Source organism: Ranitomeya imitator, chromosome 10 (genome assembly GCF_032444005.1).
Source record: "Ranitomeya imitator isolate aRanImi1 chromosome 10, aRanImi1.pri, whole genome shotgun sequence".
In the NCBI taxonomy this organism is placed as follows: Eukaryota; Metazoa; Chordata; class Amphibia; order Anura; family Dendrobatidae; genus Ranitomeya; species Ranitomeya imitator.
The window spans coordinates 114,555,535-114,580,446 of record NC_091291.1 but is presented as its reverse complement, the minus strand read 5'-3'; positions in this window follow the sequence as shown (position 1 = coordinate 114,580,446).

Genomic DNA, 24,912 nt, shown 5'->3' with positions numbered 1-24,912 from the left:
CTAAGTCTTCGGGGTAATTTCGCAATGCATCGCTGGGAACGGAAGATGGCAGCAGGCGCGAGCGGCTCGGTGGACTACGGAGGGTGAGTATAGCAGGTTTTTTGTTTTTTTATTATTTTTAACATTACATTTTTTTACTATTGATGCCGCATAGGCAGCATCAATAGTAAAAAGTTGGGGACACACAGGGTTAATTGCGGCAGTAACGGAGTGCATAACCCGCGGCATAACGTGGTCCGTTACCGCCGGCATTAACCCTGTGTAAGCGGTGACCGGAGGGGAGTATGGAGTGGGCGCTGACTGCGGGGAGTAAGGAGCGGCCATTTTCTTCCGGACTGTGCCTGTCGCTGATTGGTCGTGGCTGTTTTGCAGCGACCAATCAGCGACTTGGATTTCCATGAGAGACAGAGGCCGCAACCAATGAACATTTGTGACAGAGACGGAAGTGACCCTTAGACAATTATATAGTAGATTATGATTTATTATTATAGCGCCATTTATTCCATGGCGCTTTACATGTGAGGAGGGGTATACATAATAAAAACAAGTACAATAATCTTAAACAATACAAGTCATAACTGTTACAGGAGGAGAGAGGACCCTGCCCGCGAGGGCTCACAATCTACAAGGGATGGGTGAGAATACAGTAGGTGAGGGTAGAGCTGGTCATGCAGCGGTTTGGTCGATCGGTGGTTACTGCAGGTTATAGGCTTGTTGGAAGAGGTGGGTCTTCAGGCTCTTTTTGAAGGTTTCGATGGTAGGTGAGAGTCTGATATGTTGTGGTAGAGAGAATAGAGAAGGAGATCTTGTGAGGATCGGAGGTTGCGTGCAGGAAAGTGCCGGGAGACGAGGTCACAGATGTATGGAGGAGACAGGTTGTGGATGGCTTTTTACGTCATGGTTAGGGTTTTGTACTGGAGTCTCTGGGCAATGGGGAGCCAGTGAAGAGATTGACAGAGGGGAGAAGCTGGGGAATAGTGGGGGGACAGGTGGATTAGTCGGGCAGCAGAGTTTAGAATAGATTGGAGGGGAGCGAGAGTGTTAGAGGGGAGGCCACAGAGCAGGAGGTTGCAGTAGTCAAGGCGAGAGATGATGAGGGCATGGACTAGGGTTTTTGCAGATTCTTGGTTTAGGAATGTACGGATCCGTGAAATATTTTTGAGTTGAAGTTGGTAGGAAGTGGAAAGGGCTTGGATATGTGGTTTGAAGGAGAGATCAGCGTCAAGGATTACACCGAGGCAGCGAGCTTGTGGGACTGGGGAGAGTGGGCAGCCATTTACTGTAATGGATAGGTTCGTTGGGGGGGTCACGTGAGATGGGGAAAAGATGATGAATTCTGTTTTGGCCATGTCAAGTTTCAGAAATCTAGCGGAGAAGAAGGATGAAATAGTGGACAGACATTGAGGGATTCTGGTTAGTAGGGAGGTGATATCTGGTCCAGAGGTGTAGATCTATGTGTCATCAGCATAGAGATACTATGTCAAAAGTCTAATTTTTTTTTTAAAACTTTCTTTCACAACTATAATAAAAGTCTAATTTTTTTTTTTATTCAACCATTGCTGAAGATCATCAATAAAGTTCTATCATCTAAGTAAATAGGGCTGAGCTGCAATACCAGATCCTGCCTATGGGCTAGAGTGGTGCTGTTTTAGGATGGATACCCCTTTAAGGTGTTTAAAAGGTATTCCATGTGAGTTTTGGCAAGTGATTTGATCCTCCTTATAACATTTTATAATCACATTTAAACTCTTGTATGTGCGGTGCCAAGTTAAAAGTCAAGTCTATTTGTAAGACCGAGTCTTACAAAAAAAAACCCTGTAAACTGTAACAGGATGACATGATATTTAAAGCCCTGGTTTGCTGCCAGTTTGGAGCCCCATGTTAGTGACCCTCACCGCCAGCTGTGTGGTTACTATGCCTTCCAGAATCGAGCTGGCACAACACATCTTGGCATCAATGAACTCATCATGTAAATCACTCTTTTCAGCCGGATTTGGACAGACACCGGGGCTGCGATGAACACCAAAGACCCTCCGCAAGCAACAGCAGTGTTCCGATGGCTTTTGAGGTGGCAGACAGTAATCTTTAAATATGTGACTATCTTTATTCCGCAAGCCAAACTGCCCCTGGGCTAATCTGGCCCGCGAATTCAGACGGGTCTCGGGAAATAATACTGGTACACATAGCCGGCAGTGCAGGATTCAAGAAGTAAAATTGGAAGCTGGACGGATGTAAGGTTTATCCAGCTCGTAGCTACATTTTGGCCGCAGACAGCATTGATCCATCATCATTGGCAGAGACAGGCATGATCTTTCTAACCCCCGAGTGTCACAGATTGTTACCCAAGCTGTCTAAATGGTATAAATACTTAATGCTGCCACTGCCGCCCTTCAGCAACACACATGTAACTACCCTTAGGCGCCGTGTCAACGTGTCGTAGCGATTTGTCCGGCTTCATCTTTTAGAACTCAGTCTTACGAAAATTCCTGTCTTTCCAATCCGAAATGTAGGAATATCTTGTAAAATTTTACATACGGTATATCCAATATGCTAGTATTACATCCACAGCAACAATTAATGTTAAATTAGCCTAAAATAAATTAGATTATTTGCTAGAATTTGTCTGAGGGTACGTGCACACGCTGCGGATTATGCTGCGGATTACGTTGCGGATTTTTCCGAACTGATTTTGGTAAATCCGCAGGTAAACCGCACTGCGGATTTCCTGCAGAATTACCGCAATTTTTTTGCGTTTTTTTGTGCGGTTTACACCTGCGGCTTCCTATTAAACCGCTGTGGAATCTGCACAAAGAATTGACACGCTGCGGAAAATAAATTGCTACGTTTCCACGTGTTTTTATCCGTAGCATGTGCACTGCGGATTTTATTTTCCATAGGTTTACATGGTACTGTAAAGTCATGGAAAACTGCTGCAGATGCGCAGCAAAATCTGCAGCGTGTGCACATACCCTTAGGCTTCTTTTACGCTTACCGTGTGTTTTTGCGGCCCGTTATTGCGGGCCTTTTTTGCAGGTCGTATTGAAGCAATTTTCACGGTCTGCTGCAATAGCAGACCTCAAAAAACTTGCTGAGCGTTCCGCGAAACCGGAAATCACAGTGCACCACAAAAACAAGCTTCCATTGTTTTTGCAGCCCCATTGATTTTCAATGGGGCCGTGTCCGTAAACCTGAAAGATATCGAGCAGGCTCGATATTTTTTCACGGCCGTACGGCGCACTGTGGAATTATTGTAACCCGTAGAAATCTATTGGGGCCACAAGAATGGGACGCAAAACCACGGTAAGTGTAAAAGAAGCCTTAACGGGAATTTATCATCAGAAAATGATCTATTATTTAAAAATTTTTTTTTGTTATTTTGCACAAAATGTTGCCTTTTTTCATATTCTAGTCTGTATTAAAAATAAAATAGCAATTTTAAACATACTCTCTAGATACCTGTCTGTAATGATAATGAGACTACTGAAACGTAACACCTCTAAATACATGATGTACTTTTGTCAATGTCACATTCCCTCCCCCACGCATCATTTCCCTTTACAATGACCTTTAAAGATGCTCCTTAGCGGCTTCAATAGAAAAGATAGGGTATGAATCAGACTATTGCTGTTAATTTACATGTTTTGTTTCCTGAAAGAACAGGAAGTAGGAGTCTAAAAAAAAACCCAGTGGACATTTTGAAAATTGCAAGATTTCTAATTAATTTTTTTAACTGATAGTGATATGAAAAAAATGTTCAGATAAAATGCATTTAACCCCTTTACCCCCAAGGGTGGTTTGCACGTTAATGACCGGGCCAATTTTTACAATTCTGACCACTGTCCCTTTATGAGGTTATAACTCTGGAACGCTTCAACAGATCCCAGTGATTCTGACAACGTTTTCTCGTGACATATTGTACTTCATGACAGTGGTAAAATTTATTTGATATTACCTGCGTTTATTTGTGAAAAAAATGGAAATTTGGCGAAAATTTTGAAAATTTTGCAATTTTCCAACTTTTAATTTTTATGCAATTAAATCACAGAGATATGTCAAACAAAATACTTAATAAGTAACATTTACCACATGTCTATTTTACATCAGCACAATTTTGGAACCAAAATTTTTTTTTGTTAGGGAGTTATAAGGGTTAAAAGTTGACCAGCAATTTCTCATTTTTACAACACCATTTTTTTTAGGGACCACATCTCATTTGAAGTCATTTTGAGGGGTCTATATGATAGAAAATACCCAAGTGTGACACCATTCTAAAAACTGCACCCCTCAAGGTGCTCAAAACCATATTCAAGAAGTTTATTAACCCTTCTGGTGCTTCACAGGAATTTTTGGAATGTTTAAATAAAAATGAACATTTAACTTTTTTTCACAAAAAAATTACTTCAGCTCCAATTTGTTTTATTTTACCAAGGGTAACAGGAGAAAATGGACGCCAAAAGTTGTTGTACAATTTGTCCTGAGTACACTGATACCCCATATGTGTGGGTAAATCACTGTTTGGGCACATGACAGAGCTCGCAAGCGAAGGAGCGCCATTTGACTTTTCAATGCAAAATTGACTGGAATCGAGATGGGACACCATGTTGCGTTTGGAGAGCCCCTGATGTGCTTAAACATTGAAACCCCCCACAAGTGACACCATTTTGGAAAGTAGACCCCCTAAGGAACTTATCTAGATGTGTGGTGAGCACTTTGACCCACCAAGGGCTTCACAGAAGTTTATAATGCAGAGCCGTAAAAATAAAACAAAAATTTTTTCCCACATAAATTATTTTTCAGCCCCCAGTTTTGTATTTTCCCAAGGGTAACAGGAGATATTGGACCCCAAAAGTTGTTGTCCAATTTGTCCTGAGTGCGCTGATACCCTGATATGTGGGGGGAACCACCGTTTGGGTGCATGGGAGGGCTCGGAAGGGAAGGAGCGCCATTTGGAATGCAGACTTAGATGGAATGGTCTGCAGGCGTCACATTGCGTTTGCAGAGCCCCTAATGTGCCTAAACAGTAGAAACCCCCCACAAGTGACCCTATATTGGAAACTAGACCCCCCAAGGAACTTATCTAGATGTGTTTTGAGAACTTTGAGCCCCCAAGTGTTTCACTACAGTTTATAACGCAGAGCCGTGAAAATAAAAAATCTTCTTTTTTTCCCACAAAAATTATGTTTAGCCCCCAGTTTTGTATTTTCCCAAGGGTAACAGGAGAAATTGGACCCCAAAAGTTGTTGTCCTATTTGTCCTGAGTACGCTGATACCCCATATGTTTGGGTAAACCCCTGTTTGGGCACACGGGAGAGCTCGGAAGGGAAGGAGCACTGTTTTACATTTTCAATGCAGAATTGGCTGGAATTGAGATCGGACGCCATGTCGCGTTTGGAGAGCCGCTGATGTGCCTAAACAGTGGAAACCCCCCAAATTATAACTGAAACCCTAACCCTGACACACCCCTAACCCTAATCCCAACCCTATTCCCAACCGTAAATGTAATCTTAACCCTAAGTTTAGCCCCAACCCTAACTGTAGCCTTAACCCTAGCCATAACCCTAACCCTAACCCTAGCCCTAACCCTAACCATAACCCTAATGGGAGAATGGAAATAAATACATTTTTTTAATTTTTCCCTAACTAAGGGGGTGATGAAGGGGGGTTTGATTTACTTTTATAGCGGGTTTTTTAGCGGATTTTTATGATTGGCAGCCGTCACACACTGAAAGACGCTTTTTATTGCAAAAAATATTTTTTGCGTTACCACATTTTCAGAGCTATAATTTTTCCATATTTTGGTCCACAGAGTCATGTGAGGTCTTCTTTTTTGCGGGACGAGTTGACATTTTTATTGGTAACATTTTTGGGCACGTGACATTTTTTGATCGCTTTTTATTCCGATTTTTGTGAGGCAGAATGACCAAAAACCAGCTAATCATGAATTTCTTTTGGAGGAAGCGTTTATACCGTTCCACGTTTGGTAAAATTGATAAAGCAGTTTTATTCTTCGGGTCAGTACGATTACAGCGATACCTCATTTATATCATTTTTGTATGTTTTGACGCTTTTATAAGATAAAAACTATTTTATAGAAAAAATAATTATTTTTGCATCGCCTTATTCTCAGGACTATAACTTTTTTACTTTTTTGCTGATGAGGCTGTATGGCAGCTAGTTTTTTGTGTGACAAGATGACGTTTTCAGCGGTACCATGGTTATTTATATCCGTCTTTTTGATCACGTGTTATTCCACTTTTTGTTCGGCGGTATGATAATAAAGCGTTGTTTTTTGCCTCGTTTTTGTTTTTTTCTTACGGTGTTTACTGAAGGGGTTAACTAGTGGGCCAGTTTTATAGGTCGGGTCGATACGGACGCGGCGATACTAAATATGTGTACTTTTATTGGTTTTTTTGTTTTTATTTAGATAAAGAAATGTATTTATGGGAATAATATATATATTTTTTTTCATTATTTAGGAATTTTTAAAAAAATTTTTTTTACACGTGTGGAAATTTTTTTTTTTTACTTTTTTACTTTGTTCCAGGGGGGGACATCACAGATCAGTGATCTGACAGTTTGCACAGCAGTGCAGGCTTCACAGTGCCTGCTCTGAGCAGGCGCTGTGAAGCCACCTCCCTCCCTGCAGGACCCGAATGCCGCGGCCATCTTGGATCCGGGCCTGGAGCAGGGAGGGAGGTACGGAGACCCTCGCAGCAACACGATCACATCGCGTTGCTGCGGGGGTCTCAGGGAAGCCCGCAGGGAGCCCCCTCCCTGCACGATGCTTCCCTATACCGCCGGCACACCGCGATCATGTTTGATTGCGGTGTGCCGGGGGTTAATGTGGCGGAGGCGGTCCGTGACCGCTCCTGGCACATAGTGCCGGATGTCAGCTGCGATAGGCAGCTGACACCCGGCCACGATCGGCCGCGCTCCTCCCGTGAGCGCTGCCGATCGCATATGACGTACTATCCCGTCGGTGGTCATACGGGCCCACCTCACCTCGATGGGTTAGTACGTCTAATGTCAGAAAGGGGTTAACATAAAAACTTGATTTTAGCAGTACGTCATTTTCTGATGACAGATTCCTTTTTAAATGACTTTGTATCACCAGTGGTTTCTTTGTTTTTTTTTTCAGAATCAGAACTTAAAATGTTTTATTTAGGGCTCAGTCAGATGTCCGATTTGTGCATACCAATGCTATCCGTGATTTTCACGGATAGCACGCATACCTTTTGTTTTATAGATGGGGCCATTCACATGTCCATGAAATCGTGGAGACATGTTGTTAGGGTTGGCGGATTGCTAAAGCGCAATCGCAACCCGGGGTCCACCGTGCAGAGATGGATAATTGCTGCTACTGAATAATGACGGAATGCATGGCAAGCGATCACCTGTACACAGGGCCGCCATCAGGGCATTACTGCCCTGACTGGCATATGGGGCCCAGTGGGCAGAGGGGGCCCCCTATAGGCGCTGTGGCACGCTATTGATGTGCGGGCCCGCACGTCAATAGTTAACAGCCGCCAGCCAATCGGAGGCTGGCAGCTGACTTGAGCCCCTTGAGTGCGTGCTTCACCTGCGTGGAGGGAGTGAGCATCACCCACCGCAGGAGTGCGGCCAGGTAAGAACTCGTGTTTTATTTATTTATTTTTTTGAGAGCAGCGATCCAGGGGGCCCCGGGGCAGAATGCTGGACACGCTGGGACAGAAATGCTGGGCAGGGCCGTATTTGCCACTAGGCACTTGAGGGCATGTGTCTAGGGTGCCAGGATGCGGGGGGCGCACTTGAGCAAGATTTTTTTATAAAGTCCGGGGTCAAGAATGTATGAGGAAACAGTATGGAGGAATGGAGGGCATATATGAGGAAACAATATGGGGATGGGTGCAGACAGTATGGGGAGAAAATGGGGGAATGTGTGTGTACACAGTATGAGTAGCGATGTGAAAAATGGATGTGGACAGAGTACGGTGAGTGAGGGTGATGGGATGTGTGCAGACAAAGTATGGGGAATCAGGTGAGCAGGCAGTGTAGAAAGTGAGGGGGTAAATATATGAGGAGACAGTATGGTGAACGGGGGATGTGAGAGGAGACAGTATGAGGAGGGAGGGAAATAGTGTGAGGAGACAGTATGGTGGCAGAAAAGTGAGTGGGCACAGAATAGAAACTGAGTAGTGAGGGCGTAGCATGGAGGGACAGTGTAAGGGCACAGCCAGGAGGGGACAGTATACCAAGGAGGGGGAGTGTGATGAGAGAGTACGGGGGGACACAGTATGAGAGGACAGTGTGAAGAGGGGGCCGGTATGGAAAGGAGAGGTCAGTGTGAAGAGCATGTACCATAAGAGGGACAGTGTGGGGGTCATATTTTGTGCAGACAATATAGTGAGGGGCAATTATTTATTCAGGAGCATTTTAATGACACTTGTATCTTTAAGGGCATCATGTGGAGATTTTCTCCAAAAGAGCGGAGAAGATGGAAGTGTGCAGAGACAGCTGTGGATGAGAAAACTCATCATGGGGTCTGGACAAGATGAAGAAAAGAAGGAGAACGACTCCAGAGACGACGTCATCTATAAGGTACCTGGATGTAAATGTTATTTGTAATACTAACTAACTGTCGTGTTTTTATTTATGTTAGGAGCATTAAAGGGGATGTCCAGGTTTGTGATGAGTCTGCAGTCATTCTTTGTGACTGCAGACTTCTGAATTCTCACAGTGCGCACTGCACGCTGTAGGGATTCTCTCATGCTGGTGATTTACATTAATGCAGTCACATGCTGACTAGACATATGTGGCCTCCGTCAATGAAAATTAACTGAGTGCGGCCGGGCACGTCTAGTCAGAATGTGGTCAGAAGTATACAAATCACATACTTGTGCTGACATGACTCTCCACCAGCAAGGGAGAATCCTAAAAGTGTGCAGTGCATGCGTTGTGAGAATTCAGAAGCTGCGATGTCAGGATTCAGCTCTGCAGGTTCCAGAAGTCGTCACATGAACACTTCACTCATATGCGATTTTCATACTCATGGTCCTGGGACAACGAGCTTCTCTTCTGCTTCTCTGTTTTTCACCGAACATTGAGAGCATTAGGGAGAGGAGCTCGTCGGTACATGACTAAGTGTGAAAATCGCATATGTCCTGGGAAGGGGGGGGGGGGGGGGGGGAGACGGCACCAAAATGAATTCTTGCCCCTGGTGCCAGCAACCCTAGATACACCTCTGCCGGTATGCTACAGCGAGCGGCGATTACCGGGTCTGGTAGAGGGAGGTCTGTGCACAGGGAGTGAGGCAGGAACTGAGGGTGTGCACAGAGAGAATGGAGACCTGGAGACTGCCAGTCCCAGTCTATGCCATAGCCTAGAGCCCTCATTATCATAGGAACATGGCAGTTAATAAATTGTTTTTCAAAAGCTTTATAGTGAAGTTTTAGGTAAGAGGGATGGTTAGGGATGAGCTAGCAAAGTGCAAGGACAGGTAGTGATGGCTACTTGCGGACATGTGTGGCACTTGCGGTTTTGCACTTGCGGTGGTACAAAAAACACTGCTAGCAGTGCTTTTTCCATTGCTGCAAGTACTGCATTGGCCGGATCGTGGCAAAACCGCAAGTGCCTCACATGTCCGCAAGTCCCATAGGGAATGAATGAGGCCGAACGCAGTGTTGCCGTAAGTGATCCGTTACACAGCAGATGCGGAAAAACTGCCGGATCTGCTGGAAAAGGCGATAGTGTCATACTCACCAAAGGGGGAGGCAGCACTAAAAGTGCCTAGGGCAGCAGAAACTCTAAATACGGCCCTGACACTGGGGCAGAAATGCTGGACACACTGGGGCAAAGATGCTGGACATGCTGGGCAGAATGCTGGACACACTGGGGCAGAGATGCTGGACACACTGGGGCTGAATGCTGGACACACTGGGGGCTGAATGCTGGGCACACTGGGGGCAGAATGCTGGACACACGGGGCAGAGATGCTGGACACACGGGTCTGAATGTTGGACACACTTGGGCAGAATGCTGGAGACACTGGGGGCAGAGATGCTGGACACACTGGGGCTGAATGCTGGACACTGGGGGCAGAGATGCTGGACACACTGGGGCTGAATGCTGGACACACTGGGGGCTGAATGCAGGACACACTTGGCCGGAATGCTGGACACACTGGGGGCAGAGATACTGGACACACTGGGGCTGAATGCTGGACACTGGGGGCTGAATGCTGGACACACTGGGGCTGAATGCTGGACACACTGGGGCTGAATGCTGGACACACTGGGGCTGAATGCTGGACACACTGGAGCTGAATGCTGGACACATTGGGGCTGAATGCTGGACACACTGGGGCACAGATGCTGGACACACTGGGGGCAGAATGCTGGACACACTGGGGCACAGATGCTGGACACACTGGGGGCTGAATGCTGGACACTGGGGGCAGAGATGCTGGACACACTGGGGCTGAATGCTGGACACTGGGGGCAGAGATGCTGGACACACTGGGGCTGAATGCTGGACACACTGGGGGCTGAATGCAGGACACACTTGGGCGGAATGCTGGACTCACTGGGGGCAGAGATGCTGGACACACTGGGGCTGAATGCTGGACACTGGGGGCTGAATGCTGGACACACTGGGGCTGAATGCTGGACACACTGGGGCTGAATGCTGGACACACTGGGGCTGAATGCTGGACACACGGGGCAGAGATGCTGGACACACTGGGGCTAAATGCTGGACACACTGGGGCAGAATGTTGGACACACTGGGGCTGAATGCTGGACACACTGGGGCAGAATGTTGGACACACTGGGGCTGAATGCTGGACACACTGGGGCACAGATGCTGGACACACTGGGGGCAGAATGCTGGACACACTGGGGCACAGATGCTGGACACACTGGGGGCTGAATGCTGGACACACTGGGGCAGAGATGCTGGACACACGGGGGCGGAATGCTGGACACTGGGGCAGAGATGCTGGACACACTGCGGGCTGAATGCTGGACACACTGGAGCAGAGATGCTAGACACACTAGGGGCAGAGATGCTGGACACACTAGGGGCAGAGATGCTGCACACACTAGGGGCAGAGATGCTGGACACACTGGGGGCAGAGATGCTGGACACACTGGGACAGAGATGCTGGACACACTGGTGCAGAGTTGCTGGACATTGGGGGCAGAGATGCTGGATATTGGGGGCAGAGATGCTGGACACACGGGGGCAGAAGTGCTGGAGACACTGGGGGCAGAATGGAGATACGAGCATGATTGGAAACACGGGGCAGAATGAAAGACATGGGGGCATGATTGGAGACACTGGGGGCAGGATTGGAGACAGATCGTGCAGGATCATAGGGCAGGATGGATATGATGGAGACAGATGGGGCAGGATGGGGAGATCATATGGGGCAGGATCAAAATCACAAAAGCACACTCCACCATTCTCCGTGCGTGTGTGAGGCGGTAGTTAAAAATTCTTTTAGTTTGCGTTAATCAACTGCTGGAGTAGGGTTTCAGTAGGTGTTCCGATAGTTGGAACGCTTCATCCCCAACACAAACAAAAGGCATTGGTGGCCCAGAGGTTTGAGGCAGTAGTCTTGGGGGGGGAAATGAAAGGTGTTTCCATACAATTGACGCCCCATTGCAGACAGTTTGAAAACTAACTTGGGAATCATTTGAGCAGCCATTCGCCCTAATATCCACTGCTACAAATTTGTACTCCGGATTTGCGATGGCCATCAGCACAATGGAGAAGTATTTTTTATAGTTGAAATATTCCGAGCCAGAACCAGCCGGTTTCACGATACGGATATGCTTCCCGTCCACCGCGCTGAAGCAATTGGGAAACTGACACACTTGCTGCAATTTCTCGGCTACTTCCAACCAACTCTCCATTGTGGGATGTGGTATAAATTCACGGTGCAAAGAGTCCCACAGTGCACGGCAAGTGTGCTTTACAATTCCAGAGATAGTGGAAATCCCAAGTCTGAACTGGAAATGGAGTGACGAAGGGATTATCCAGTTGCACGGAATCTGTGAATAAAAGCAAGGCAAAAATTACTATAAAATCACAGCAATAACATTACAGTTATAAAGGCAGTAGGGGATACTATAAAAAACATAACTAAAAAGTATTCTAAAAAAAACACCAGCAAAAACATTAAAGTGTGCTACAGGAGTACATACAATAAAAATGGCTTACCGAAGAGTGACCATCAGACGCTCTGCCGGTGAAATAGAGAATCGGCAATACGTATCACTCCTGATGAGATGTCCAATTCGGTCCACCAATAGATCAAAGTTCTCCGCTTTCATCCGCACATATGAGAAAAATTTCTCTGGGTCTCCTCGTAGCTCCATGTACAGTGTAGAAAACACCCCACGTGTCATTCTCTGTGCAGTGATGGGGGTGATCCACAAACGCCGTCGGCGCAGATGTATGATGCCATGTCTCTCTCGCCCCTTCTCCAGAACAATTGTTTTCAAGCGATTCGCCTCCACAATGAAATCCACGTTGTTCTTCAGAATATTCACAATAACGACATCCATCTTGCTCTCCAAACACTTGCTCCTCTCCAACCTGTCACAGATGGGCTGTAGGAACACTGTATATATAGTTTTCAGGGGGCCAACCACATTGTGGAGCCTCCCAGGGGTGTTTTTAAAAACCGGATCTGTCAAAAACCGGATGAAAAATCGGAAGAAACGGATGCCAACCGGATGGAACGCGGAAAACCGGATCCATGCCATCCAATTTTTAGACCTTGGCCGGAGAGCCTGCAGTAACCAACCGTATAACACGAGCCTCAGCTAGATGCTAGAACCGACGTCTATGCTGAGCAGCACCAGCCACGGCCAAACCTGAATGGAAGACCGCCGAGGCAGATAAGGCTTGGGATCTACCCCGTGCAGCGGGAGAATCCTGGCACCTAACACATGTTCAATTTTGACCCAAAGGTCGAATCAAAATCTGCAATACAAGTCAATGGATCCATGAAAAAAATCAGACTGCATTTGGATGACATGCGAGTGCAGTCCAACTTTCACGGACTGTCAGAATGGAGAAGGTGTAGGCATTTTTTTTCTCCTTGTGCGAGAAAATTGGATCACAATATTATCACACTCTGATCCAACTGTAATAAAACTGCGATCAGAGTCTAATCATAATGAGTGGTCCAATTTTTTCACACACGAGAAAATCGGATGTCTGACTGAGCCCTAAGGCTTATTCAAACTGGCACTTCATGATCCAAACTGAAGCAGTATATTACCACTTCTGTCTTCTAGATTGCTTGCTTCATGGCTCTGGCATGGAGAGAATAGAAGCATCAGCATTCAGCACTGCTGATTCTTCTGTGGGATCTGGTAATTACATGATCATAGAGGGTCTGCCTGGCATGGAAGTGATTCCATTAAGTCCTAGGGGACCCAAATCAGCTCTGCCAGTCACGGTGTTTCCCCTGTAACTTTAGCTCCTATGGATGCGCCAGTTACAGTAGAAAAAAATGCAAAACGAAGTAAAAAAAGTTGTTAAATGATGTAAAATTTAAATGGAGGATTCTTGACAGGTTATCGCAAAATCAGATTGCTTTTTTTAAAAGCTCGTCAATTGTATCATTCATTTTTGGATATTTCAAATCAAAAGTAAGGAAGATGCCAAAATAACAAGCTTAAAGCAGCCAGAATGGAAAATGAGACAAATATGAAAAGAATTGTCCGGTCATAAAGGAGCTAATTTTAAAAATGTTAAAGCGAAGTTCTTAAAATTGCAATTCTTCAGTCACATCAGGAGGAAAACATAATCTTCTGATGGTTTATTGTTATTATTGAACCGTCATTTCCAGCACAGTAACAAATGCTGCTGTACCCTCAATTTTTTTAACCTTTTTTTTTATTAAATATACTTTTTGAGTGTTGTAACAGAATGTCAGCAGACGTTTTCAAGCAGAAACCCTTTTGGATTAAGGGGATGTGAATGGTTGTAGCGCATGGGAATCCACACATACTTTAAGCTCTTGTTAGTGTCTGTCTTCTTTTCCGTGAAGATAATGGAGGGTAAAGTGCAATCAATTTCAAACTTTTAGAACTTGCAGAAAATCCTAACATTGAGAATAATAGAGCAAGCAGGCATCAAAATGTATAAATCTGAGAAAGGGCAACTGCTAAGAATTGCTTTCACATTTAAAAAGCACAATGTCACTATAGTTAGGTGCATAATGGTGCACACTTAAAGGGAAACTGCAGAGGCGTATCTAGGGTTTTGGTTCAGGGAGGGCAAAACGTCTGAGTGGGCCCTAACCATAAAACCCTGATTACAACTGATCCTAATAGATGAAGAGAGTTCATTGGCTGTGAACTCCCAGGACCTGTCTGATGGCACTGGGAGCAGGAGAACTTTCTCACGCTCGCGGTGCCCGCAGACAGGTAAAAGGAGTTCACAGGGAGACACTGAGCACATGCTGCTCACTCAGTATTTCTGCTGGATGACAGGCTGCATGGTCGTATCATGCAACCATGCAACCTGCCATCTAGATCTAGCAGAGCTGGACCCGTTGTAATATAAATGGATTATAATCTTCTGTGTGGAAAGGTGCGGAATATTGTTTTTTTATTTTAACTCTTTTGCAAGAGACAATGGCATCTGTGGAATGGGCGATTTCATAAGTATGGTTTAATTAAGATTTATTAAAGGAGTCTGTGTTATTCTTTCAATTAAAGGACTTTTTCTGCGCGTGTGCTTTTATACACCTGATGCCTATCCATCACTAACCTCGAGGCTTAAAGTCACCTGACTATACAAAGGTGACATCAATCTCCCAACTACCACCCCACTTGCCACCACTACAGGGTAAGAGGGAAGAGCAAGGCTAAGTGCCAGAATTGGTGCATCTTAGAGATGCACCTTTTCAGGGATGGCTGAGAGCTGATGTTTTTAGCCTGGGGGGGCCAGTGTCCATGGCCCCTTCCTAGGCTATTAATATCAGCCCACAGCTGTCTGCATAGCCTTTTCTGGTTATTAATTATAGGGGGACCATACGTCATTTTTTGGAGGTCCCCATTTTAATACCCAGTAAAGACTAAGTATACAGTTGTGAGCTGATATTAATAGCCTGGGAAGCTCCATAGGTATTACTCTCTTCCCAGGCTATAAACATCGGCCCCCAGCCATCGGCTTACCCTGCATTTTTTTCAGAAAAATAATCTTTTATAAATTAAATACATGTACAGTAAGCTGCACACACTGTACTAATTGTATATGTCACTGACATCTATATATCTACCTATTCTATATGTATTTACTGTATGTAATCCATCTCTTCTATCCTGTGGGCTCCTGCAGTGATTTTAAAAGAACACGGCAGATGAATTACTGGCTTTTCTTCTATGTATGTAATTGATATTTTATTATTATTATACATTTTTTTATAGCGCCATTTATTCCATGGTGCTTTACATGTGAATACGGGGCAAATATAGACAAATACAATAAACATGAGCAAAATAAGGCACTAAAAGGTACAGAAGGAGGGAGGACCCTGCCCGTGAGGGCTCACAGTCTACAGGGGATGGGTGAGGATACACTAGGAGAGGGTAGAGCTGGTTGTGCGGCGGTTCAGTAGGTTAAGGATCAATGCAGGCTGTAGGCTTGTCGGAAGAGGTGGGTCTTCAGGTTCATTTTGAAGGTTTCATTGGTAGGCAAGAGTCTGATGTGTTGGGTAGAGAGTTCCAGAGTATGGTGGAAGCACGAGAGAAGTCTTGGATGCGGTTTATGGGAAGAATAGATAAGAGGGACATAGAGAAGGAGATCTTGTGAGGATCGAAGGTTGCGTGTAGGTAAGTACCAGGAGACCATGTCACAGATGTACGGAGGAGACTGGTTGTGGATGGCTTTGTATGTCATAGTAAGGGTTTTGAACTGGAGTCTCTGGACGACAGGAAAACAGTGAAGGGTTTGGCATAGGAGAGAGAGGCTGGGGAATAGTGGGGAGACAGGTAGATTAGTTGGGCACTAGAGTGTAGGATGGATTGGAGTGGTGCCAGAGTGCTAGAGGGGAGGCCAGAGAGTAGGAGGCTGCAGTAGGCCAGTAAGTCTAACCTCTATTGTTGGTAAAATATTTGAAGGGTTTCTGAGGGATGTTATTCTGGATTATCTCAATGAGAATAACTGTTTAACTCCATGTCAGCATGGGTTTATGAGAAATCGCTCCTGTCAAACCAATCTAATCAGTTTTTATGAAGAGGTAAGCTATAGACTGGACCACGGTGAGTCATTGGACGTGGTATATCTCGATTTTTCCAAAGCGTTTGATACCGTGCCGCACAAGAGGTTGGTACACAAAATGAGAATGCTTGGTCTGGGGGAAAATGTGTGTAAATGGGTTAGTAACTGGCTTAGTGATAGAAAGCAGAGGGTGGTTATAAATGGTATAGTCTCTAACTGGGTCGCTGTGACCAGTGGGGTACCGCAGGGGTCAGTATTGGGACCTGTTCTCTTCAACATATTCATTAATGATCTGGTAGAAGGTTTACACAATAAAATATCGATATTTGCAGATGATACAAAACTATGTAAAGCAGTTAATACAAGAGAAGATAGTATTCTGCTACAGATGGATCTGGATAAGTTGGAAACTTGGGCTGAAAGGTGGCAGATGAGGTTTAACAATGATAAATGTAAGGTTATACACATGGGAAGAGGGAATCAATATCACCATTACACACTGAACGGGAAACCACTGGGTAAATCTGACAGGGAGAAGGACTTGGGGATCCTAGTTAATGATAAACTTTCCTGGAGCAGCCAGTGCCAGGCAGCAGCTGCCAAGGCAAACAGGATCATGGGGTGCATTAAAAGAGGTCTGGATACACATGATGAGAGCATTATACTGCCTCTGTACAAATCCCTAGTTAGACCGCACATGGAGTACTGTGTCCAGTTTTGGGCACCGGTGCTCAGGAAGGATATAATGGAACTAGAGAGAGTACAAAGGAGGGCAACAAAATTAATAAAGGGGATGGGAGAACTACAATACCCAGATAGATTAGCGAAATTAGGATTATTTAGTCTAGAAAAAAGACGACTGAGGGGCGATCTAATAACCATGTATAAGTATATAAGGGGACAATACAAATATCTCGCTGAGGATCTGTTTATACCAAGGAAGGTGACGGGCACAAGGGGGCATTCTTTGCGTCTGGAGGAGAGAAGGTTTTTCCACCAACATAGAAGAGGATTCTTTACTGTTAGGGCAGTGAGAATCTGGAATTGCTTGCCTGAGGAGGTGGTGATGGCGAACTCAGTCGAGGGGTTCAAGAGAGGCCTGGATGTCTTCCTGGAGCAGAACAATATTGTATCATACAATTATTAGGTTCTGTAGAAGGACGTAGATCTGGGTATTTATTATGATGGAATATAGGCTGAACTGGATGGACAAATGTCTTTTTTCGGCCTTACTAACTATGTTACTATGTTACTAGTAGTCAAAGCGGGAGATGATAAGGGCGTGCACTAGTGATTTTGTGGTTTCATGGTCAAGGAATGCACGGATACGGGAAATATTTTTGAGTTTGAGGCAGCAGGAGAAGGCAAGGGCTTGGATATGTGGCTTGAAAGAGATGGCAGAGTCGAGGATCACCCCAAGGCACCGAGCATGCGGGACTGGGGAAAGTGAGCAATCATTGACATTGATGGATAGGTCTGATGGAGGGGCAGAGTGAGATGGGGGAAAGATGATAAATTCTGTTTTGTCCATGTTCAGTTTTAGAAAGCGAGCAGAAAAGAAGGCCGAGATAGCAGACAGACATTGTGGGATTTTTGTGAGTAAGGAGGTAAGGTCAGGTCCGAATAAGTAGATCTGCGTGTCATCGGCATAGAGATGATACTGCATACCATGGGATTCTATGAGCTGTCCCAGGCCGAAGGTGTAGATGGAGAAGAGTAGGAATCCTAGAACTGAGCCTTGAGGAACACCGACAGACAAGAGGCGAGGTGAGGAGGTGGTGTGGGAGAGGGAGACACTGAATGTTCGGTCTGTTAGATATGATGAGATCCAGGGTAGGGCCAAGACTGTGAGGCCAAGAGATGAGAGAATCTGTAGCAGGAGGGAGTGGTCCACACACATATATATATATATATATACAGTCATGGCCAAAAGTATTGACACCCCTGCAATTCTGTCAGATAATACTCATTTTCTTCCTGAAAATGATTGCAAACACAAATTAATAATAATAATAATAATAATTTTATTTATATAGCGCCAACATATTCCGCAGCGCTTTACAAATTATAGAGGGGACTTGTACAGACAATAAACATCACAGCATAACAGAAATACAGTTCAAAACAGATACCAGGAGGAGTGAGGGCCCTGCTGCTCGCAAGCTTACAAACTATGGGGAAAAGGGGAGACACGAGAGGTGGATGGTAACAATTGCTTTAGTTATTCGGACCGGCTATAGTGTAAGGCTCAGGTGTTCATGTAAAGCTGCATGAACCAGTTACCTGCCTAAGTATGTAGCAGTACAGACACAGAGGGCTAATACTGCATAAAGTGTATGAGAACATGATGCGAGGAACCTTTTTTTTTTTTTTTTTTTATTATAAATAGGCCACACAGGGATCGTTAGGTTAATGCATTGAGGCGGTAGGCCAGTCTGAACAAATGAGTTTTTAGGGCACGCTTAAAACTGTGGGGATTGGGGATTAATCGTATTAACCTAGGTAGTGCATTCCAAAGAATCGGCGCAGCACATGTAGAGTCTTGGAGACGGGAGTGGGAGGTTCTGATTATTGAGGATGCTAACCTGAGGTCATTAGCGGAGCGGAGGGCACGGGTAGGGTGGTAGACTGATACCAGGGAGGAGATGTAGGGTGGTGCTGAGCCATGGAGTGCTTTGTGGATGAGGGTAGTAGTTTTGTACTGGATTCTGGAGTGGATGGGTAGCCAGTGTAATGACTGGCACAGGGTAGAGGCATCGGTGTAACGGTTGGTGAGGAATATGATCCTGGCTGCAGCATTCAGGACAGATTGGAGCGGGGAGAGTTTTGCAAGAGGGAGACCGATTAGTAGAGAGTTACAATAGTCCAGACGAGAATGAATAAGTGAAACAGTCAGAGTTTTTGCAGAGTCGAAATTAAGAAAAGGGCGAATTCTAGAAATGTTTTTGAGATGCAGGTAAGAAGAGCGAGCCAGTGATCGGATGTAGGGGGTGAATGAAAGGTCAGAATCAAGGATGACCCCAAGGCAGCGGGCATGTTGCTTTGGAGTAATGGTGGAACCGCACACGGAGATGGCAATGTCAGGCAAAGGTAGGTTAGTAGAGGGAGAGAACACGAGGAGTTCAGTTTTTGACAGGTTTAGTTTCAGATAGAGGGAGGACATGATGTTAGAGACAGCGGTAAGACAATCACTGGTGTTTTCTAAAAAAAACAAATTATTTGGTATTATTATCTTCATTTAATTTGTCTTAAATGAAAAACACAAAAGAGAATGAAGCAAAAAGCAAAACATTGGTCATTTCACACAAAACTCCAAAAATGGGCCAGACAAAAGTATTGGCACCCTCAGCCTAATACTTGGTTGCACAACCTTTAGCCAAAATAACTGCGACCAACTGCTTCTGGTAACCATCAATGAGTTTCTTACAATGCTCTGCTGGAATTTTAGACCATTCTTCTTTGGCAAACTGCTCCAGGTCCCTGATATTTGAAGGCTGCCTTCTCCAAACTGCCATTTTTAGATCTCTCCACAGGTGTTCTATGGGATTCAGGTCTGAACTCATTGCTGGCCACCTTAGAAGTCTCCAGTGCTTTCTCTCAAACCATTTTCTAGTGCTTTTTGAAGTGTGATTTGGGTCATTGTCCTGCTGGAAGACCCATGACCTCTGAGGGAGACCCAGCTTTCTCACACTGGGCCCTACGTTATGCTGCAAAATTTGTTGGTAGTCTTCAGACTTCATAATGCCATGCACACGGTCAAACAGTCCAGTACCAGAGGCAGCAAAGCAACCCCAAAACATCAGGGAACTTCCACCATGTTTGACTGTAGGGACCGTGTTCTTTTCTTTGAATGCCTCTTTTTTTCTCCTGTAAACTCTATGTTGCTGCCGTTGCCCAAAAAGCTCTACTTTTGTCTCATCTGACCAGAGAACATTCTTCCAAAACGTTTTAGGCTTTTTCAGGTGTCTTGGCAAACTCCAGCCTGGCTTTTTTATGTCTCAGGGTAAGAAGTGGGGTCTTCCTGGGTCTCCTACCATACAGTCCCTTTTCATTCAGACGCCGACGGATAGTACGGGCTGACACTGTTGTACCCTCGGACTGCAGGGCAGCTTAAACTTGTTTGGATGTTAGTCGAGGTTCTTTATCCAACATCCGCACAATCTTGTGTTGAAATCTCTCGTCAATTTTTCTTTTCCGTCCACATCTAGGGAGGTTAGCCACAGTGCCATGGGCTTTAAACTTCTTGATGACACTGCGCATGGTAGACACAGGAACATTCAGGTCTTTGGAGATGGACTTGTAGCCTTGAGATTGCTCATGCTTCCTCACAATTTGGTTTCTCAAGTCCTCAGACAGTTCTTTGGTCTTCTTTCTTTTCTCCATGCTCAATGTGGTACACACAAGGACACAGGACAGAGGTTGAGTCAACTTTAATCCATGTCAACTGGCTGCAAGTGTGATTTAGTTATTGCCAACACCTGTTAGGCGCCACAGGTAAGTTACAGGTGCTGTTAATTACACAAATTAGAGAAGCATCACATGATTTTTCGAACGGTGCCAATACTTTTGTCCACCCCCTATTTTATGTTTGGTGTGGAATTATATCCAATTTGGCTTTAGGACAATTCTTTTTGTGTTTTTTCATTTAAGACAAATTAAATGAAGATAACGCCCATAGTTTGTAAGCTTGCGAGCAGGGCCCTCACTCCTCCTGGTATCTGTTTTGAACTGTATTTCTGTTATGCTGTAATGTCTATTGTCTGTACAAGTCCCCTCTATAATTTGTAAAGCGCTGCGGAATATGTTGGCGCTATATAAATAAAATTATTATTATTATTATTATTATTAATACCAAATAATTTGTGTTTGCAATCATTTTCAGGAAGAAAATGAGTATTATCTGACAGAATTGCAGGGGTGTCAATACTTTTGGCCATGACTGTATATATATATATATATATATACACAAGTGTGTGTGTCACTGACATCTATATATATATATATATATATATATATATATATATATATATAAAAATTGGAACAGCATCTACAAAGTACCTGATAAAGTGCAAAGCTTCCCCAGTCAGTAGTCCAATGACTTCCAGCAATATAAAGAAAAAAAGTGAAGCAGCACAAAAAATAAAAAGAAATGTGGACTTTATTGCCTGGATGGCGTGGCGACGTTTCGGATGCAAGATCCTTTCTCAAGCAATGAACACCAGGGTGAAACAGTCATTTATACAAAACCCATAACAATCTCATTATATAATCTATTACATGTAATATCATAAATATAACAGGTTTGGCCCATAAATATGAGTCCATTTCTACACGTTATAGTAAGATATTTGTATAATGTAAGAGTTCTAATAGTTGTGATGCCGGTGTTCCCTATGGGCGAAGTTTTCCCTGTTCTAAGATGGCGGCCGGACCTTCGGCGCTGCTTTGCACAGCTGCGAGCTGTGGCATTATGAGCTTTGGCCCTGACGTCACGGACATGCGCAGTGTGCGCGGGTAGACGCCGAGAGTCGTGGCGTGCAGTTCTTAGGTAATATGCATATATTAATTGTATGATCGGAGCGTATGGAATGGACACACCTGAGTTAATCTGATTTTATTAATTAGTAATTGGTTATTAAGATATTTTTTACTATATCACTAGTCACATCACTGTTGGATGTACACTGAATATGGATTTTACGATAGTACTTCTTGGTATAGTGAGTCACTTTTTTTATGGACTGTGATTTAATGTAATTTGTTTATATTTATGATATTACATGTAATAGATTATATAATGAGATTGTTATGGGTTTTGTATAAATGACTGTTTCACCCTGGTGTTCATTGCTTGAGAAAGGATCTTGCATCCGAAACGTCGCCACGCCATCCAGGCAATAAAGTCCACATTTCTTTTTATTTTTTGTGCTGCTTCACTTTTTTTCTTTATATATATATATATATATATATATATATATATATATATACTCCGGGTTGCGATTGCGATTGCACTTTATTATTTATTTTTATTTATTTTCTATGTATATATATATATACATATATATATATATATATATATATATATATATATATATATGTATATATATATATATACATAGAAAATAAATAAAAATAAATAATAAAGTGCAATCGCAACCCGGAGTCCACTGTGCAGAGATGTATAACTGCGGCTAGTGGGAACAATGGCGGAACACAACAGCATGCAACCACTAGATCTTGACAAAGACTTTTCAGTCGAAACGCGTTGATCGGTCCTGCCATGTGTTTCATACCCGACAATATGAGTCTATTCCATGTTTTATTTGAAATGGATTAAAAGTTAATTTTTAGCTGTTACGGATATCGCTGGATTCTTCCCTCCTGCTTCATCGTATGTTTGCTCAATTGGAACCGTCCTGCATATCAACTGGCAGCAAGCAACCTACACAGTGGTGAGCTGACTACATGCGCCGCTGAGAGCCTTTTATATGCTAGGCTCCACCCCAAACACTGACACCAAGCTGGCCGTGGCATCGCTCGCCGGCCAATACGGAGCCGCCACATCACCAGAGCAGCTAACGTCCGACCACCAATGAGAAAACGCCACATCACGGACATGCTCAGTAGGGTGATCTCCGGACTTAGACTCCAGAGTGTCAGGTCGCCGCTGCCCATCGCTGCTTCCCATAGATTTAGCTGGAGAGCCAGCAGAAACCAAGTGAATAACATGAGCCTGAGCAAGACACTGGGACCGACATCTGTGCTGAGCAGCACCCGCCTCGGCCGGACCTGAAAAGGAGACCACAGCACCAGGCAATGCTTTGGGATCTGTCCTGCTCAGAGGGAGAATCCTGACGCCTAACAGATTTACATAGCCTTTATACACTATCTATTTTTCTGATGTATAAAATAAAAATGTAGATAAATATACTATAGATAGATGATAGATAGATGGAGATGGATGGATAGATAGTTGTTCTGTATCACTTCTCATGTGCAAGTTGGAAAAAAATTAAGAAATAAAAGCATTACTGACATTAGGACTCTGAATTATGTATTTTAGCTTGAAAAATACTTTGGAAAACTTTAGAGGTCACTCTAGTGAAGTAATGGGATACACTGTAGTAACCACAAGGATTAAGAGATCTGTAACACTCATTACATGATTTTACAATGTCACAGCCCACAAGACCTATGTAATGAGACCCTGTAACCTCCTGATACTATGAGTGCTGTAAAAACACAGCTGGACCTTCCATAGGTTCTTCCATCATGCCGTTTACAAGGAGATATCTTGTGTCGCTTGTACATATTACATACTGTTAGGTGTCACATGCGTGCTACGGCTAATAATCCGTATGGAAAATATACGCTGGTTAAGTGTTAACACTTCATTTTTTTTTAATAATCTTGGCTCAGTTGTGATAGGAATAGAAGAGCAGATCAGTGACATCACTGTTAGAGCAAAGGGTGCGGGGAAACCTCCCTAACAACCCTTCACACTCTGTATACTGTACATGAGTCTTACCAGTGAGAATTAGGTAATTCAAGAGATCATTAAATGGAAAAAATGTCCACTGTCCTGAGCCAACCGGCATTTGCAAAGTATTTCCTATATCATAATCTCTGGTTTTAATGATAACAAAGCTCAGCAGTAAAACAGACGGGAGAGAGTAAAGTACCTTAGTATTTAGCAGACGTTATAGAACAATGTTCGAATGTCTCATTACCGTATAGCCATGACATAATGTCAGCTGTACTTGCATTGGGACCATTTTCATTAAATGAGTTGCCATTAGCAATTGAAGTTAGCTTATTGCCTCATACAGTAAACCCCCATATGACACCAGAAGAAATATACTTTTACATATTTGCTATTCATATAAATGACTGAATATGTAATTCATGGATGGGCTGAGTTAACCTAAGTGAATGCTGCACTTTATTCTGGCAGATAAAGGGAATCTTCAGATCTGAACACATCTATATGCCTTAAATGTAACTGCAGACATGTAAATCCTCACATTGTGTGCACTGCGCACTGTGAGGATTCTCGGGTGCCGACGCACATGTGACCGCAGGTAAGCGATTTGCATACTGCCACATTCCGACTAGACTTGTCCGTGGTCTCTCAATGTACTTGCATTGAGCAAGGTTGTGCACGTCTAGTCGGCACGTGACCGCATGTATAAAAAAATCACATACTTTCACTCGTGCGCCTGCCGCCGGCATTGGTGAATAGTCACAGTGCGCAGTGCACACGATGTGAGGATTCACAAGTCTGTAGTCACATAGGGTGATTGTTGACTTGTACAGCAAGCCAATCAACACCTTTGAGGAGGATCTGCCGCTTGTAATAGAAATATGACTAATAGAGAACAGTTAAGAACCACACCCACTTGGCAGTAAAGGCTAAAGTGGAAGTGCCAGGCAGAAAGTTGTTGGCCAAGTGATTATTTCTATCTATTGTGTATGTGTGGCTTTAAAAGTTAATTTTCTGCACCATGATATGTAGCATGGCTATATCTGTCTATCCATGCCAAGCCTATGCTAATTCACATTTCAGATCTCGATGCTCATGTTATACCAGACTTCTTTCCTGGTCCCTTAGGCCTCCAGACTCCTTATTATCCCCCATTCTTTGGAGTGGATAATTTATGTGTTATTTCGACTGTTGAGGCACTCTACAAA